Source organism: Giraffa tippelskirchi, chromosome 14 (assembly GCF_054371585.1).
Source record: "Giraffa tippelskirchi isolate mGirTip1 chromosome 14, T2T-mGirTip1v1.2.pri, whole genome shotgun sequence".
Lineage (NCBI taxonomy): Eukaryota > Metazoa > Chordata > Mammalia > Artiodactyla > Giraffidae > Giraffa > Giraffa tippelskirchi.
The window spans coordinates 48,832,223-48,847,834 of record NC_137288.1 but is presented as its reverse complement, the minus strand read 5'-3'; the positions used below and the strand labels follow the sequence as shown (position 1 = coordinate 48,847,834).

General features: G+C 39.9%; 1 protein-coding gene and 1 long non-coding RNA gene across 7 annotated transcripts in view; one reads left to right on the top strand and one right to left on the bottom strand.

Moving 5' to 3' along the window:
- Positions 1-15,612, top strand: part of METTL4 (methyltransferase 4, N6-adenosine) — a 334,285-nt gene that overhangs the window by 243,183 nt on the left and 75,490 nt on the right. For 2 of the 5 annotated variants that reach the window (XR_014074586.1, XR_014074585.1), the window contains exons 15-16: positions 6,397-6,446; positions 8,471-8,615. The gene's annotated coding sequence lies outside the window, so the exon portion shown is untranslated. Of the gene's footprint in view, positions 1-3,199; positions 5,783-6,396; positions 7,365-8,470; positions 8,616-15,612 lie in introns of those variants that run through there. The other 3 variants (XR_014074590.1, XR_014074589.1, XR_014074587.1) reach the window with 3 other exon arrangements.
- LOC145534437 (uncharacterized) overlaps positions 1-15,612 on the bottom strand; it is a 47,055-nt gene that overhangs the window by 27,051 nt on the left and 4,392 nt on the right. For both annotated transcript variants that reach the window (XR_014074594.1, XR_014074595.1), the window contains exons 4-5: positions 6,321-6,436; positions 5,283-5,419 (exon numbers count right to left, since the gene is read on the bottom strand). This is a non-coding gene — a long non-coding RNA (uncharacterized LOC145534437). The remainder of the gene's footprint in view (positions 1-5,282; positions 5,420-6,320; positions 6,437-15,612) is intronic.

The following is a 15,612-nucleotide window of genomic DNA, read 5'->3' as shown; positions in this document are numbered from 1 at the left end:
CAGGGAACATCACTGCTCTCCTTGATGCTTTGCACTTTACAATGTATCAAAAAAAATAGCTTAAGATGTGAGTTCTTAGGTACTTGATGTATTATTCACAACAAATTCATTTGAAGGTGCATCAAGCCTTTACTATGGGAACCACTTTTTCATGTTGCCTTTGTTTCAGTTCACTCGACGTCTGGGTCTTAGTCTAGGATTCATGGTGATGTGCTCATCTTGATGGGGAAAATGCCTTTTGAAACATTCTGCAAAAAAGCTGAAAGCTTGCTCTACTTTTCTTGTTGTGATTGTTGCTGATTAGTCTCTCAGTTGTTTCTGACTCTTTGTGACCCTGTGGACTGTAGCCCACCAGGCTCCTCTGTCCATGGGATTCTCCAAACAAGAATACTGGAGTAGATTGCCATTTCCTCCTCCAGGGGACTTTCCCCACCCAGGGATCAAATCTGTGTCTCCTGTCTCTCCTGCATTGCCCTAATCACCCTTCAAAGGCCCTCCTCCAAATACCAAGGCACTAGGAATTAGGGCTTTAACATATGAACTTGGTAGCTGGGACACAAACATTCAATCCATAGGAACTAGAACTTAAAAAGAAATGAAACAAAATGAGATGGAGTGAGAATGTGGAAAGTCCTGGAAAAAGTTGAATTGGACATAGTAGGTGGATGGAGAACAGGCTTCACGGATGTCAGCATTGAAGCCTTGTGGAATCAGACTCAAGCAGCCTTCAATATGTATTTCGTTGCGGCCCAGCCTGGAGACAGGGCTTTCAACTTTGACTGTTATTTGCAGAACAATGAATCCAGAGCAGTACAATAACCAAAAAAAAAAAAAAAGCCTTCCTGTTGGCTCCGTGCACAAGGGCACAACCGCAGAATCACGTTGGCAAACTGAAACCTTTAGGCTGACATCAAAAAGCTTGTCTGCAAGCTTGTTTCCATTCACAGTCACCAGGATCGTGACATTCGGCGAAGCCGCTAAGAACTGACTTCCTGTGTGATAAAGAAAAACTGGTGGAGGCTGATTCTTCAACAGTGTGCCTGCTGCCCCCTCAGAGTGCAGCCTCCTTACAATAGCATGCATTCAAGATGAGACTCTACCCTGACTCTTTGCACATCTTTAAGCTCATCCTCACCTCTTCCAAGAAGGAGTTTATAAAACACTGTGCCAATTGCCTGAAATTTCGTCACAGTCCACTGAATAAATAAATGCAGTTTTTTTTTTTCAAAAAATATTCATCAAAGTACCATATGAGAAATTTTATAGCTGAGTTTTGAGTTTATGCACTAAGTTTCAGCGGCATACACTTGGCAGTAGCAGAGTTCAATTTTTCCCCATTGTGTGTGCATGTGTGTGTATTTGTGTGTGAGAGAGACACACAGAGGGAGAGAGGCAGGCAGGCTTGAGGCCTGGGAGTTGGAGAAACAGTGTGGTTTGGCTTGCTAATGTGTGCCTTTATGGTAGAATTTTACTGAAGGAGGCAGAAGGATCGTGTGGAAGGGGTTCTAACCTTGGTTTTGTCCCTTCCTATTTTGTGAACTTGGATAAGTCACCTGGGTGTTGTGATCTGGAATTTAGTTTCCTCATCTATAAAAAGCAGCTTGGATTAGATGAGGTCTCAGCTTCCTTCCAACCCCAAACTTTAGCATGCTGTGACTGTACCACTCATGTCACAGCCTTTAGAACTAACATGAATTGTGGAGTCAGATTAACTTGGGTTTTGATCCCTGCTCTATTCCTTCGCTATGTGTCACCTATGTGATAGCCCATTTCTTCATCTTTAAAACTGGAATTCTAGCGTCCCTTCAGCTTGGTCGAGAGACCGAAAATTATGTCAGGTGGGTAGCATGGTACCTGGTACAGAGCAGGTGTTCAATGTTGAAGGTTAAGATTACTGGTATTTATGAGAAGGATGACTGTTCTTCCAGTTTGGTGATGAGAATTAGATGGAACGGGGCTTGAAATATGTGGTTGAGTAAGGATATTGAACCGTCAGGCCATCCTGGTAACTTTGGTTTGTGATGACATTAGTGTTTATAGCGCATTTGGAATTGGAGATCCTGGTGTTTCATTTTGTCCTTCTAGATTCCTTAAGAAGGTATTTCAAGCAGAGCCCTCTATCTGCTCTCCTATTCCTCAACTGTCACAAATACGAACTCAATCGCTGTGCTCATACAATCAATCCCAGAAGCCACCTAAATCTTATTTATTATTCACCTCTCTGAGCAGTCCATTTCTCATAACACCTGAGCTTCAAGTTTTGGATGCCTTATTGTTCTGTGATTTCAATCCTCTATGAATAGACCTAGTTTTCATTTGTTGGGCTGTAGCTGTGCCAGACCTGGTGCTTTTATATTATACAATGTTTCGTATGCTTCTGCTGCTTCCATCAAGTCCTCAGGGGCTTTTGTTATTATGTTTCCCAGAATGAAGAAACCAAGGCTTGAAAAGGTTGAATAGCTTCCTCATGTTATTCAGCTTCAAAATAGGAAGAAATCCATGACTGTTTCTAAAATTTGGGTTGTTTCTCTGTGTGTGTGCTTAGTCACTCAGTCGTGTCCAACTCTCTGTGACCCCATGGACTGTAGCCCGCCAGGCTCCTCTGTCCAAGGGATTCTCCAGGCAAGAATACTGGAGTGCATAGCCATTCCCTTCTCCAGGGGATCTTCCTGACTCAGGGATTGAGTCTGGGTCTCCTGCATTGCAGTCAGATTGTTTACCATCTGAGCCACCAAGGAAGCCCCTATTAAGGTTAACTGTATCACACAGAATCAACCATTCAAAAATTTCCATATTTTAATGCTTAAATCATAAATTAAATTGAACTAAAGATAGATTTGTTTTTCAATATTTTGAGAATTTTTCAACTACCTCTGAGATATCTAAAGACACCCTGAATAGGCTGACTCCAAAATAGCTTAAACATTGCTGACTGGAATGTTTTGCCAAATCAACTCACTGTGGAGATGAAAGAGCAAAATTTTAAGTATCATACAGTAAATCAGAGACTGAATTAGGATTCCAATTTTGGACTCTGAGTTCCCCATCTGTTTCTTAATTCCCAAGCTACCTGAGTCCTAATTTTATGTGTAATCTGAACCTATATTTGGAATAAAAATATGAAAGAAAAAAAAGCAGTTTTAATGATGTCAGGGATTAGGACCTTAAGCGTTTTTTTTAACCTCAAAAATGCTTTTAGTCAATTTTATACCTTCTTTGCCTGAAAATGTGGGTATTTTTCCACATTCAATTCCTCACTGTATATCATGTATTTTTAATGCTAATCATATTCGTTATGGCTCTTCACAAATATTAAAAAGCTTTACTTGAACAGTGAAGATATAATGAATCTGAAGTTTATGGGTACCATTTGAGCTGAGCATCCACATAAAATAGGCTATAATCGTGACCATGACTAAATGCATCCAGGAAAAGAAAGATGGCAGACAGGACCTGAGCCATGTAGATTAACAGCAGAGAATGATCAGTATGGACCCTGATCAGTGGCAGTAACAATAACCAATCCAAATCATTATAAAACTCCAGTGAACTGTAGAATATGGGCCTCTCCTTTTTGAGATATTTCTAAAATCTTTATTAGATTGGGCAGGAGTCTGCCCTTATACTGTATGCCACTGGCTAAGGCCCAGTGGTTTATAAGTCAGAGTGGACATACCTCAAGCATGATTTATCAGTCTGGTTTTTATAGAAGTAAAGCAGCCTGACAACCAAACCCTAAATCTCATTGGCTTAAAATAGCATTGATTAATTTCTGGGTCATTGCTCTGCTGATCAGCTAGTGTGATTCTGTCTCCGGTTGTGCACTGAGTTCAGGCCGGCTCCAAAGGTCTTTCGTTCTGAGGTCAGTGGCTACCTGAGGCTTGTCCTTCTTGTGGAGGATGCCAGAAATTCAAAGGGAAAAACAGAAACGTGCGATGCTTGTAGCTGATAGTTGACTTTCACTCACATTCTCTCAGTGAAAGCAAACACATGGCCAAGCCCCACTGCACCGGGGCATTGAAACCTTTGCCATCATTTACCCAACCGTGAACCATGAAGAGGGTATGGAGAGATGAAAAGGTGAGCAAATATTACAGTTCAGTGCATGTAGGGACTGAGTGTAAAGCTTTCTGAAGACACAAAGAAAGTGAAGCCACAAAGCTTATAACTGTGAATCAGTGGGCTTCCCAGGTGGTACTAGTGGTAAAGAACCCGCCTGCCAATGCAGGAGATGTAAAAGACTCAGGTTCAATCCTGGGTTGGGAAGACCCTGTGGAAGAGGGCATGGCTACCCACTCCAGTATTCCTGTTTGGAGAATCCCATGGACAGAGGAGCCTGGTGGGCTACAGTCTATGGGGTTGCAAAGAGTCAGATAGGACTGAATGACTTAGCACACATACATGTGCATCAGTACTATATCTAGTGATGCTGGGATTTGGCTGTTGTTTGCTTAGTTCCCTGGAAGTCCCAGGGAAAAGGGGGACAGGAAGGGAGAAGAAGGAATGGATATTCAACCAGAGAGTTCTAACTGGTGCAGAGACTTGCGTTCATGGCAGCAGAGATGATTGACTGACCGCTGGAGGTCAGACCGTTGGAGCCTGTCTGCGAGCCTGGTGCTGCTCTGCTCCTTAGCATCTGTGCTTCCTGGGTGCCTCAAGTTCATGGCACTGAGCCAGGTGCTTTGGAGAAGAGAGGATGCAGTGGAGAAAATTAGGAGAGGATTTGAATAAATCCAGGTAAAAAAAAGGTGATGTCTGTAAAGGGGAAGTGATGAGGGAGTGGATGGAATGAAGAGGCTGGATATCCAGGTGCTCAAGTTTCTGGGGAAGGACGGAAGTTGGAGAATACCTGTGTGTATGTGGTGGTGGTGGTTTAGTCGCTAAGTTGTGTCCAACTCTTGCAGTCCCATGGACTGCAGCCTGCCAGACGCCTCTGTCCATGGGGAGTCTGTGTGTATGTGAGGAAATATTTTTTCTTTACCCTCTGAATTCTCGGCTGAAGCCCCTGATTAACAAGAGAAAAGCATACACACGGATTCAGTATAAGTTTCATGTGACCTGGGAGCCTTCATGAGGAACCAAAGAGGTGCTTAAGCCTGTTTTTGTGTGAGGTTTGGTGAGGGGTTGTGGGAAAATGTGATGGGCTGAGAAAGAGTACAAGCCAAATGCAGTGAATGGGGGAGACAGGGAGGCCTGTTCATTGTGATAGCTCTTGGGGGGTCCCTCTGTCTTTGGAGGTAAGGGCACTCCTTTCCCCCAGGAGTAGGGAGGACACTTCTCACTTGAGAATCTTGTGACCTGTTTTGGGAGAAGATCAGAGAATCTTTCTGCATCTGTCATTTCTCAGATTGTTTCAACTCTAAACCTTCAGTATGCCAATGTGCCATATTTGGGGGTAGCTTGTCCTGAATCCTGTTACCTGTGATGAGAATGGAAGACAGTGGTGCATGATTCAGTGACTCATTAATTTAGCAAATATTTGAGTATCTTCAGAGCACTAAGTCAGGAAATATATTACATGTCAAGAATACAAAGGAGAAGGACACAGTCCTTACCTTCAAGTCATTGAGAGACTGAAGGAGGAGTTGTACAGGAGAATAGACAATGGTCAAGAGGTCTTTTAAAGTGCAAAACAATTGTAAACATCAAGTCCTTCAAGTCCACTAAAGGTTATCTAATTCAGACCTAGGAAGTAAGGAAAGACTTCTAGGATCCACTGATTAAGCCAGGGTACAGAAAGGCTTAAGATGACAATATAGGCTTCAAAAGAAGAAAAATAAAATTGCAGAGGATCAAACTCTAGAAGTACTGATACTGGGGACTTCCCTGGAGGTCCAGGACTCTGCACTTCCAATGCGGAGGTTGGGGTTTGGTCCCTGATGGGGGAACTGAGATCCCATAGGCCATGTGGTATGGCCAAAAAAGTAATAATGGACTGTATCCCACCAGGCTCCTCTGTCCATGGGATTCTCCAGGCAAGAATACTGGAGTAGGTTGCCATTTCCTTCTTCAGGGGATTTTCCTGACCCAGGGATTGAACTCGAACCTGCATCTCTTGTCGTAGGTGGGTTTTTTTAACCACCAGCACCACCTGGGAAGCCCCAAAAATAAATAAAAATAAAAGAAGTAGTGACACAAACAAATCTAAACTGGGAAAAGTGGAAGCAGAGAAAGCAGGACGTAAAAGCTGGGGTACCAGGGGTGGGGCCCAAGCCCTCTTCTCCTCAGGGGGCAGCTGTGAGTGGGGAGTTCCCTCCCTATTGTGGGTTGCTGAGCTAGGGGTGAGGTTGATGGCAAAGTTGTGTTTCAGCTTCTCCAACCTGTTTTGATGTGGGTTGTTGTCTTCTTCCCTCAGTGTGTAGATGTCACATACCGTGTTTCTTGATTTCCTTTCAGAGGAAATTGTTCCATAAGCATCTGAAGATTTGCTGGGTCCCTGGGAGGAGGTAAGTTCTTAAATTTACATCACTATCTTGAACCAGAATTCCTGTCACATTCCTTTAAAAGGTTTTCATTTATGACTTTTTAAGTTCAGTAACTATCTCATTAAGGTATGGCCCTGCCTCTTCAAGAACTTTGTATATACTTGAAGGACAAGGAGTTAGTTGTGCATCACTTTTAGCATTCTTGTTTAACATAACACTTAGGGATATTGAAATACACTGGAGATAAGTGAATGGAACTAGTGAAGTGGGTGAAAATGTGTTTTATCATAGGTCCCATTTGGGAAAATGTGGAAGAGTGGAGGGAGCAGAGATTTCTAAAGCAGAAAGAATTAAAAAGAAAGTTGAAAGAGACATTCATTTTTATGGGTGATGAATGGTGAAAATTATGTGAATGGAACTAAATAAAATAAATGCAATCAATATATACCATAGTAATATCAGTTCTAATGCATCATGCTCATTCAAGTAGTGAGTCAATATATGGACATTTCTTTACTATTAAAGTTTTCAGGGATTAAAACATTAAACATCCCATAGACTTGAATGAAATTGTTTTCAGGGATAACATGAACGTAAAATAAATGTATAGAATAATTTCATTACAGTTCATGAGTATTAATTTTTGTGGGACACAATCACAAAGATATTCCAAGGAAAATAAGGTCTTACAAACTAAGTGAAACAAATACAGAAAATGCTAGTACTTTAAGTCAATATCAATCACTGTATTGAAAACTGAATTGATTGAGAACACATTAAACATATTAAAGAACTGGGCATTAATTAAATGCTGACATGCCAGGAGGAATTAAAGATCTCATCAAATGATAACCTTTTCTTATATCTTGAGATCTCTATAAGAGAAAAATGATTCTGTATAGGTGCAACCAAATTTCTTATCCACCTGTCCACCCACCCAATCTAATAAATAAACAATAAAACAAACAAATAACACAGTTGACATTTTCTGTTTTGTTTTGCCATTGAGTTTTAAACATAGGAACTAAGTAAATATTTAGTGAATAGTTGGAGAAGGAAATGACTACCCACTCCAGTATTCTTGCCTGGGAAATTCCATGGACAGAGGAGCCTGTGGTCCATGGGATCGCAAAAGAGTCAGACATGACGTAGCAACTAAACAACAAGAGCAATAAATAGGAAAAGGAGGTATTTAAAAAATACGTTGAGGAAAGAATGTATGAAATTAGGGTTTGATAGAGATAATCTGTTTTAACATGGCTGACTTTCCTACAAATTGAGAAGAAAAATGTCTCAGGAGAATTTTCAGACCTATAATTTAAACTTCACCATATTAATATTTAACCATTTTCCTTCACATTTGGGTTGTTTTACTTCCCTCTGATGGTGAATTGTTATGACTTTAAGTTTCAAGTATTGTAAATATTGCAGTTTTAGTGCTTTTAAGTTCCATAGCTATAAGTATGTTCTGAGTGCTTTTTCATTATGGCTTAAGTTTGTTGAGAATCTTCTAAATGCTTAATCATGGCTCAGGCAATTTAGAGGATTTTTGGGAAAAAAAATACATATAAGTCTGGATAAAGAGGAAGCATGGAATTTAAAATTTTAGGAATCAAAAACTTAATGAAAGGGGACATTTAATCTCAGATGATTTTGCAGTGACTCTAGAATCTTTATATTTGAAGCAACAGATATTTTGGTGTACAATATTGTGAACTGGGATGACCTGACAACATGGCCCTAGAATTTTAGGATGTTCACATCACCAACTTATTTTATAAGTGAGGAAACCTAAGAGCCTTTTCAAATTCACAGAACTATTAGTTCAGGGTTCTCAATTCTCAGCTTAGTGCTCCTTTTTTTTTTTTTTTTTGCATAGCAGTAATGTCCTTTGTCTCAGCATAATTAATTGAGTGAGAGACACCTGACAAGATCTCTATTCACATTTATCAAATATTTTTGTGGGGGCTTATGTATAGTAAGTTACTTCCTATGCGCTTGCCTTGTCTTTGTAAGAATCAAAGTAACATTTGCCTTCTTAACAGTCTCTAGAACACATTATAAAGATAATGGAGAAATGGGTCTCTCAAAATACTGAATTTCTCATTTGCAAAATGAAGAGGTTGGTTGAATCAGATGATATCAAATGTTATTTCCAACTCTAAGAGAGATCCACAGTTACCAGATAAGGTGAGATTCCCCCCACCCCCAACTTATCTTTGCTGACTCAGGTTTATCCTTTCAAACTCAGTAGAGTCCGTTTCCTCTTCTTGCTCCCATTAGGGTGGGTACGGTTGCTCACTGCCACATAATCACCTATGCATACCACTATTATTTTCTTTACTGCTAAAATGACTATTTATTTTCTTAGTAAACATATTATAATAAACTATTATTTTCTTTACTAAGTGTATCAGTTTTGTCAAATCAATGAAAACCCTGAGATGCTCTTGGCTTCTGAGGATGCTGGTGATGATGAGCTAGCACTAAGGCACAAGTGGTCAGTGTTTGGGAGGCTCTGAATTATGTAGGTGCTTTTTAAGTATAGAACAATCTCTCTAACTCTAGAATTATTGCCATTTCATCCCTTGGCAAACATGGTTTCTGTTTAAAATCACTTACCAGGCTAATCAATTGTTTCTATCTGGAAATAAATGGAGAATCATAAAAAGAATGGAAACATGATCAAAGATAATAGAAGAAGAAAGGAAAGTGAACTCAGGATATGACTTAATATGAACTGAATCTGTATTCCTCATTGCAATGAATTTCACTGTCATCATTTTCCATTAGAATGTTACTCAAGTTTTATATACCTGCTATTGAGATATTCTTTTCTGTGGGCACAAATCATACGTATCTATTCTTGAAACTGGTTAATGAAAAACCTGTATAGTGCATATTATAATCAACTCTCTAGTAAATCAGGAAATAAAACACATGCTTATTTGACTTAATTGCATTTCAAGATATTATGTTAAAGACGTTTAGAAAATAACCAGAAATTGATGTCCAGTGGAGAAAGGAGTTGAAGGAATTCAAAGTGAAAATTATAAAGTTTTGAAAGTACTATTTTCTAGAGTTCAAATAAAACAAAGAGGATAAAGCCAATGCATAAAATTGAAGATCGGATATAAATTGTAATGACTCGGCTCTTCACTGACTATAAAAGTAATTTATTAGAAGACAGATCAGACCGACCACAGAGGAAGGAAAATTTTCGAGGCATCAGGTGGTAGTTGTACACCATGACCTTTACTGCCCCTTCCAACCCAGAGATTCGGTAAATGGATGAAAACCAATAATGAGGAACGTGCTAATGACACCATAGTGCCCTCTGTTTTTTTAAAAAAAGAATACTTTAAATGTCAATACCTTATTTGTTTTCAATGCCTCTAACTTATATCATTAAAAATATCCATGTTATCATTTCTCATTCATGCTGCTAATGATAGGCTGTGACCTTTTTCTGGGAAAAGAAGTCAGAGTCTGTCTGAATTCTTGTTACAAAGAAGCAATGCAAATGAAAGAGGTTCCAATTCCCCAGAAGCTGCTAAGTGACACCCTCCAAATCTAACCTGCCGTCTCCAGAGGGTAATTAAATTGAGGAAGGGAAATATATCTGTGATTTATTTTTAGGAGACCAGGTTGGAGAAAATAAAATACATCTGACCTTTAAGGTTTTGGCTTTGTGGAGGAATTGTTAGTGCAGTTGGTTGTGACTTCAGATTTTCAGTGCGTGGTGAGAGATTTCAGTCCATGACAGTGCAGTTCACTCTCATGGATTCTTAATGGCAAATTAGAGAAATGGAGTAGAAGCCATACTGAATTGCAGCAACAGTTTGCTACACTAAGCGCAGATGTTTTAACTCATTTATGAAGTGTCCTTAAAATTTTTAGTTATGTGTGCCCGTTGGCCAATAGCAGTAGGAAGCTGATCAGGATAGAGGGAGTCATGCCAATCTTGGAAAATGGGGAGAGGAGAGCGATCCTTATATGAGCTAGTTTCTACTACTTTTTTTAAAAATTGGAGTATAATATGCTTTGCAATGCTGTGTTAGTTTCTGCTGTACAATGAAGTGAAGCACCTATAGGTATATATATATCTGCTCCCTCTTGGACATCCCTTGCTTCCACCCCACCACCCCGTCCTATCCCTCTAGGTCATCACAGAACACCAAGCTGAGCTCCCTGTGCTACACCTCAGCTTCCCACCGGCTATCTATTTTACACACGGTAGTGTATATGTGTAGAGATAGCACATACATTGGTCAGTCTTTCAGAAGAGTTTAAAATGTTTAATATAAGAACTTGAAATTTTGGCAACTTCTCTTTTTTAGAGTATAGATGGGAAGGTGTTTGGTCAAGATGCCAGCTTTATCTCATCAAATATAAAATCTGGATAATGTTTGTCTTAGATGTGTGGGAAGATATAATGTACATTTGGAAGCAAGTGTCTGTTTTACTAAATTCATTAAAATTTTTTCCTTTAGAAGTTTGTTAGGGGATATGAGGAGGGGACTAAGAAAACAGATGATTACAATTTAAGGAAACAGCTTAAGGATAGCAGCTTGCAAAACTTTGAAGTGTGGGTGAGTGCTTTGCAAGCTACAGGCTACCGACTCAAATATTGGCTTTGGGAAGGGAATTGTGCTTTTCTTTCCAGCAAATCTAAAAATTTAGTTCAGGATAGATTTAAAAACTAAGCATTCTTCCTTTTGAGTTTAAGAATAACAGAAATCTGCATGTGGGATTCTTTTGTGGGAAATCTGAGTCAATTAGATAATTATGTGTAGAAGAAAGAAGAACGTTAGGAAGACCTTAGTTTGTTAGTCTTGTTTTTTTTTTTTAATAAATAGATAATGGCAATGAATGAGAATTAAAATTTAATATTTAGTTACAGTCAGCACCAGACTACCCAGCTTAGCAGTTTTGCACATTTCTGACTTGAGGTTTAAATCAAGAGGAAAGGGTACATTGTAGAAGGTGGGTGGCCCTGGGATGCTCCTGGTTTAATGTAAAGTGACCCTGATGGGGGAAAATTGAAATTGTCAGATTTGTGATAGATATATGAAAAAATATACAAAATCACCCATGTAAATAGTGAATAGTAGATTGGTACAATCTACTCTGTGGAAGGGTAAAAATGACAAATTTTCCATTTAGCTAATTGAGAAACTACCTCTGTCACATGAAATGATCTCTTCCTTTTCTTTCTCTCGAAATTTTTTTCATGCTGCATCTGTGTTCCCCTAAGTGTGAATGGCCGAATTAAGCTACTTCTGATGTTACTGCTGCCATTGTTTCTGCTCCAGCTCCTACAAGGAGTTCAGCACTTCCTGTGGAAGAAGTGTGAACTAATGAATGCCTTGACATGAATTAAGTTCTCTGATTCTTGCAGAAATCCTGTGAAGTCAGTAGTTTTATTAACCTTCTTTCATAAGTGAGGGAACTAAGGCTTAGAAGGATTTGAGGCAGGCAGTTCAACTGCTTAGCCTACATCTTAATTGCTGTTCTATAACATTTCAGATATTAATGACCCATTTGCCTGGAGGGTTTTAGAAGTTTAGAAGCCCCTCTGTCACCACCATTGCCAAGGGCCTCCTTTCATAGGATGTTTCTTGGCTGGTTCATATTAATACATCACCTGAAACCTGAGCTCCAAGCCTGGCTATTGTGAGCAGACTCCAGATTTTCTTTTTAGTGTGATCGACTCAAATATAGTGATAATAGAAAGTTTTTGAGGATTATAATCTTGTCAGAGTTGGTGGGTGTTTGGTCAGGCCACTCAAGATGGCCGTTCTCTTGCTCTCTGTACATCCCCTGCTGGACCAGTGCCTGCTTCACCCATACCCTACTCACAGGACTGACCTTCCTATGTACTTGCGCCAGGCCCCAGCTAGTGATTATTCTAACATTTGGTGGTGGTTTAGTTGCTAAATCATGTCCGACTTGCGAGCCCATGGACTGCAGCCCGCCAGGCTCCTCTGTCCATGTGATTTCCCAGACAAGAATACTGGAGTGGGTTGCCATTTCCTTCTCCAGGGGTGTAATTGACAAAATTGTAAGATGCTTAAAATATACAATGTGATGACTTTACATTCACGTATGTTATGACAGGATTTCCACCATCAACTTAACTAGATGTGCACCAACTTATTTACTTATTTATTTATTAAGAACATTTAGGTTCTACGCTCAGTAAATTTCAGCTTACAGTACCATGTTATCAACTACAGTCACCATGTTATATGTTAGATCTGTAGACCTTATTCACCTTATAGCTGAGAGTTTGTACCTTTTTTCTAACCTGTCACCCCTGCCCAATCCCTTGGAAATCACTTTTCTACTCTGTTTCTGTGAGTTCAACTTTTTTTTTTTATTTCACACATAAGTGATACCAGGGCTTCTCAAGTGGCTCAGTTGTAAAAGAACCCACCTGCCAATGCAGGAGACACAGAAGATATGGGTTTGATCCCTGGGTCGGAAAGGTCCCCTGGAGAAACAAATGGCAACCCACTGCAGTATTCTTGCCTGGAAAAACCACATGGACAGAGGAGCTTGGTGGGCTACAGTCCACAGGGTCACAAAGTCAGACAGTACTGTGCATACATACACACATGCATAAGTGATACCATGTGGCATTTGTCTTTTCTGGCTTATTTTTACTTAGCACAATGCCCTTTGGGTTCATTCATGTTGTCAAAAATGACAGAATTTCCTTCTTTTTAAAGGCCAAATAATATTCCATTGTGTACATACCACATCTTCTTTATCCATTCATCTGTTGATGGACACCTTGGTTGTTTCCATATCTTGGCAGTTGTGCGTGTCCTGCAGTGACTATGAGAGTGCAGATATCTTTTCAAGATAACTGTTTGTTTCCTGTGGGTGTACACCCAGAGGTAGGATTGCTGGATTGTGGGGAAGTTCAGTTTGTAATTGCTTGAGGAAGCGCTGTACTGTTTTCCATATGTGCCAGCTTGCATTCTAGGGAGGTTAGTTTTAGAACGCAGGTCTGATTGCTGTAGCCTGTGTTGGAGGTAGGTTCCCAGAGGAGGTGACACTGGCTGGCTTGTGAGGAAGGATAGCAGGTTGCCAGGGCAACAGCACTGGGGTCAGTGCAAGCCCGTTCCAGCACAAGATTCACACACATACAGCTTCTGAGACTTGATGTGTTTGGAGAAATTATAACTGTTTTGTAATCAGTGTGTAAACTCTCAAAGGTGAGATAACATGTCAGAAGATGAGGCTGGATAGTAGATAAAATTGGCTGACTCTCTGTTTCCTGTGTCTGTATTTGGGGACTTTCAATTCACCTACTTGGAGCTCTGCCCATCAACCTAAAGTTGTGCTGCTTGGTGAGAGAATCCCTTTGTCTTAAGTGTAGGTGGACTTCATGCTTTCTTTCTTCATTTATCTTAGCCTCACAGTCCTTGAGATTTCTTGTACCCTGACCATGTACTTTCAGGAAATTCATATGCAATAATAAAAAAAAGTTGAAAATATGAAGCAATTTCTAGCTTAGGAATATTAACTTTTTTCACTTTAGGCTCAGTTGCTATAATCTTACGGTAGGTTAGAAAATTCCGTTGTTTTGATGATCAACAGTAGTCATAAGTCCTGGGTTCAGATGGCTGGCTGTTTACTGCCAATACTGTACTGATAAGTCCACTACCTTGGTGGATGCTAATACTACACCCTTTCAGATGCCAAGCCAGGCTGACTTCTGAGAGTAGGATAATAACTTACTTTACCCCTTGAGCGTGCTCGTGGAATATCATCCTGCCTTTGAAAGGCTGCATCCATGATGGAGCCTGTCAGATGGCTTGGCATGCTTAGTGTTCCAGATTTATGTGAACTGAAAGCATTGAAAGGTTTGGAGGGCAGATCCACATTTCCTAGTTTTGTTTTGTGGATTAAAATCCTATGCCAGTAGCTAAAATCTGTGTTCACCACCTTTATTTAATATGAAGCATTTTTCATAAGGAATTATTCTTTTTGATAGTCACTTGTATTTATACAGTTGTGTAATAGTTTACAAAATGTAATAGTTTACAAAGTGTTTTACAAAATGCTTTGCTATGCATTAGTTTATCTTGACGACAAATCAGTGAGACAGGGCAATAGTTATTTTCTTCTTTTTACAGAAGCTGAAACCGAGGCTTAGAGAAGTTGGGTTGTGACTGTTAGACCAGTGCTCTCTCATTGAAATGTAGTGCAACCCACATATATAATTTTAAACATCCTGGTTGCCATAGCCAACAAAGTGAAAAGAAACAGGTGGAATTAATTTTAATAATATATATCATTTAACTCAATATGTCAAAATGTTATTGGTTCTGCATGTCGTTAATTTAAAAATTATTAATGAGATATTTAACATTTTGCTTTTCTTATTAAGCCTTCAAAATCCAGCGTGTAGTTTACAACTCAGCCTATACACATTTCAGGTACTTACCAGCCATCTGTGGTTAGCAGCTACCAGGCCTCTATGCTCAGTCGCTCAGTCTCTCAGTCATATCTGACTCTTCGCAACCCCGTGGACTGTAGCCTGCCAGGCTCCTCTGTCCATGAAATTTTCCAGACAAGAATACTGGAGTGGGCTACCATTTTCTCCTCCAGGGGGTCTTCCTGACCCAGGGATCGAACCAACATCTCTTGCATCCCCTGCACTGGCACGCAGATTCTTTACCACTGTGCCACCTGGAAAGCCCGTGGCTCCCGTAATGGGTGGTACTGACTCAACATTGTGCTGCCACCTTTTCTACTGCATGTGACCCATGATTAGTTTGGGTAATGGAGTGGAGTTGTATTCTCAAGCATTATGATGAATCTAAACAACTTCATATACACACTCTTTTCTTATTTTCCCTGAGAACGACGCCATACATCTTTGCCACACTTGATTATTCCCACAGATGTGGTCTGTGATCCCTGGAGGAGCATTCCCTAATAGAGGGACTGAGCGTGAACCCACAAATAATGAACAAGGAGCTCTGACCAACACTCATTCCTTCAGTGGCCAATTAGTAATGAGTTCAGTTTTATGTCTTAGAAATGAAAGAGCATAACCAGTAATCTCAATTTTGTCTGAAAATGCTTATACAAATGCTTTTGCATGAGGAAAACTTTCTAAACGAAATTAGGAGTTTAAAGCTAATCTTTCTCTAGTATCTTTCTTTTC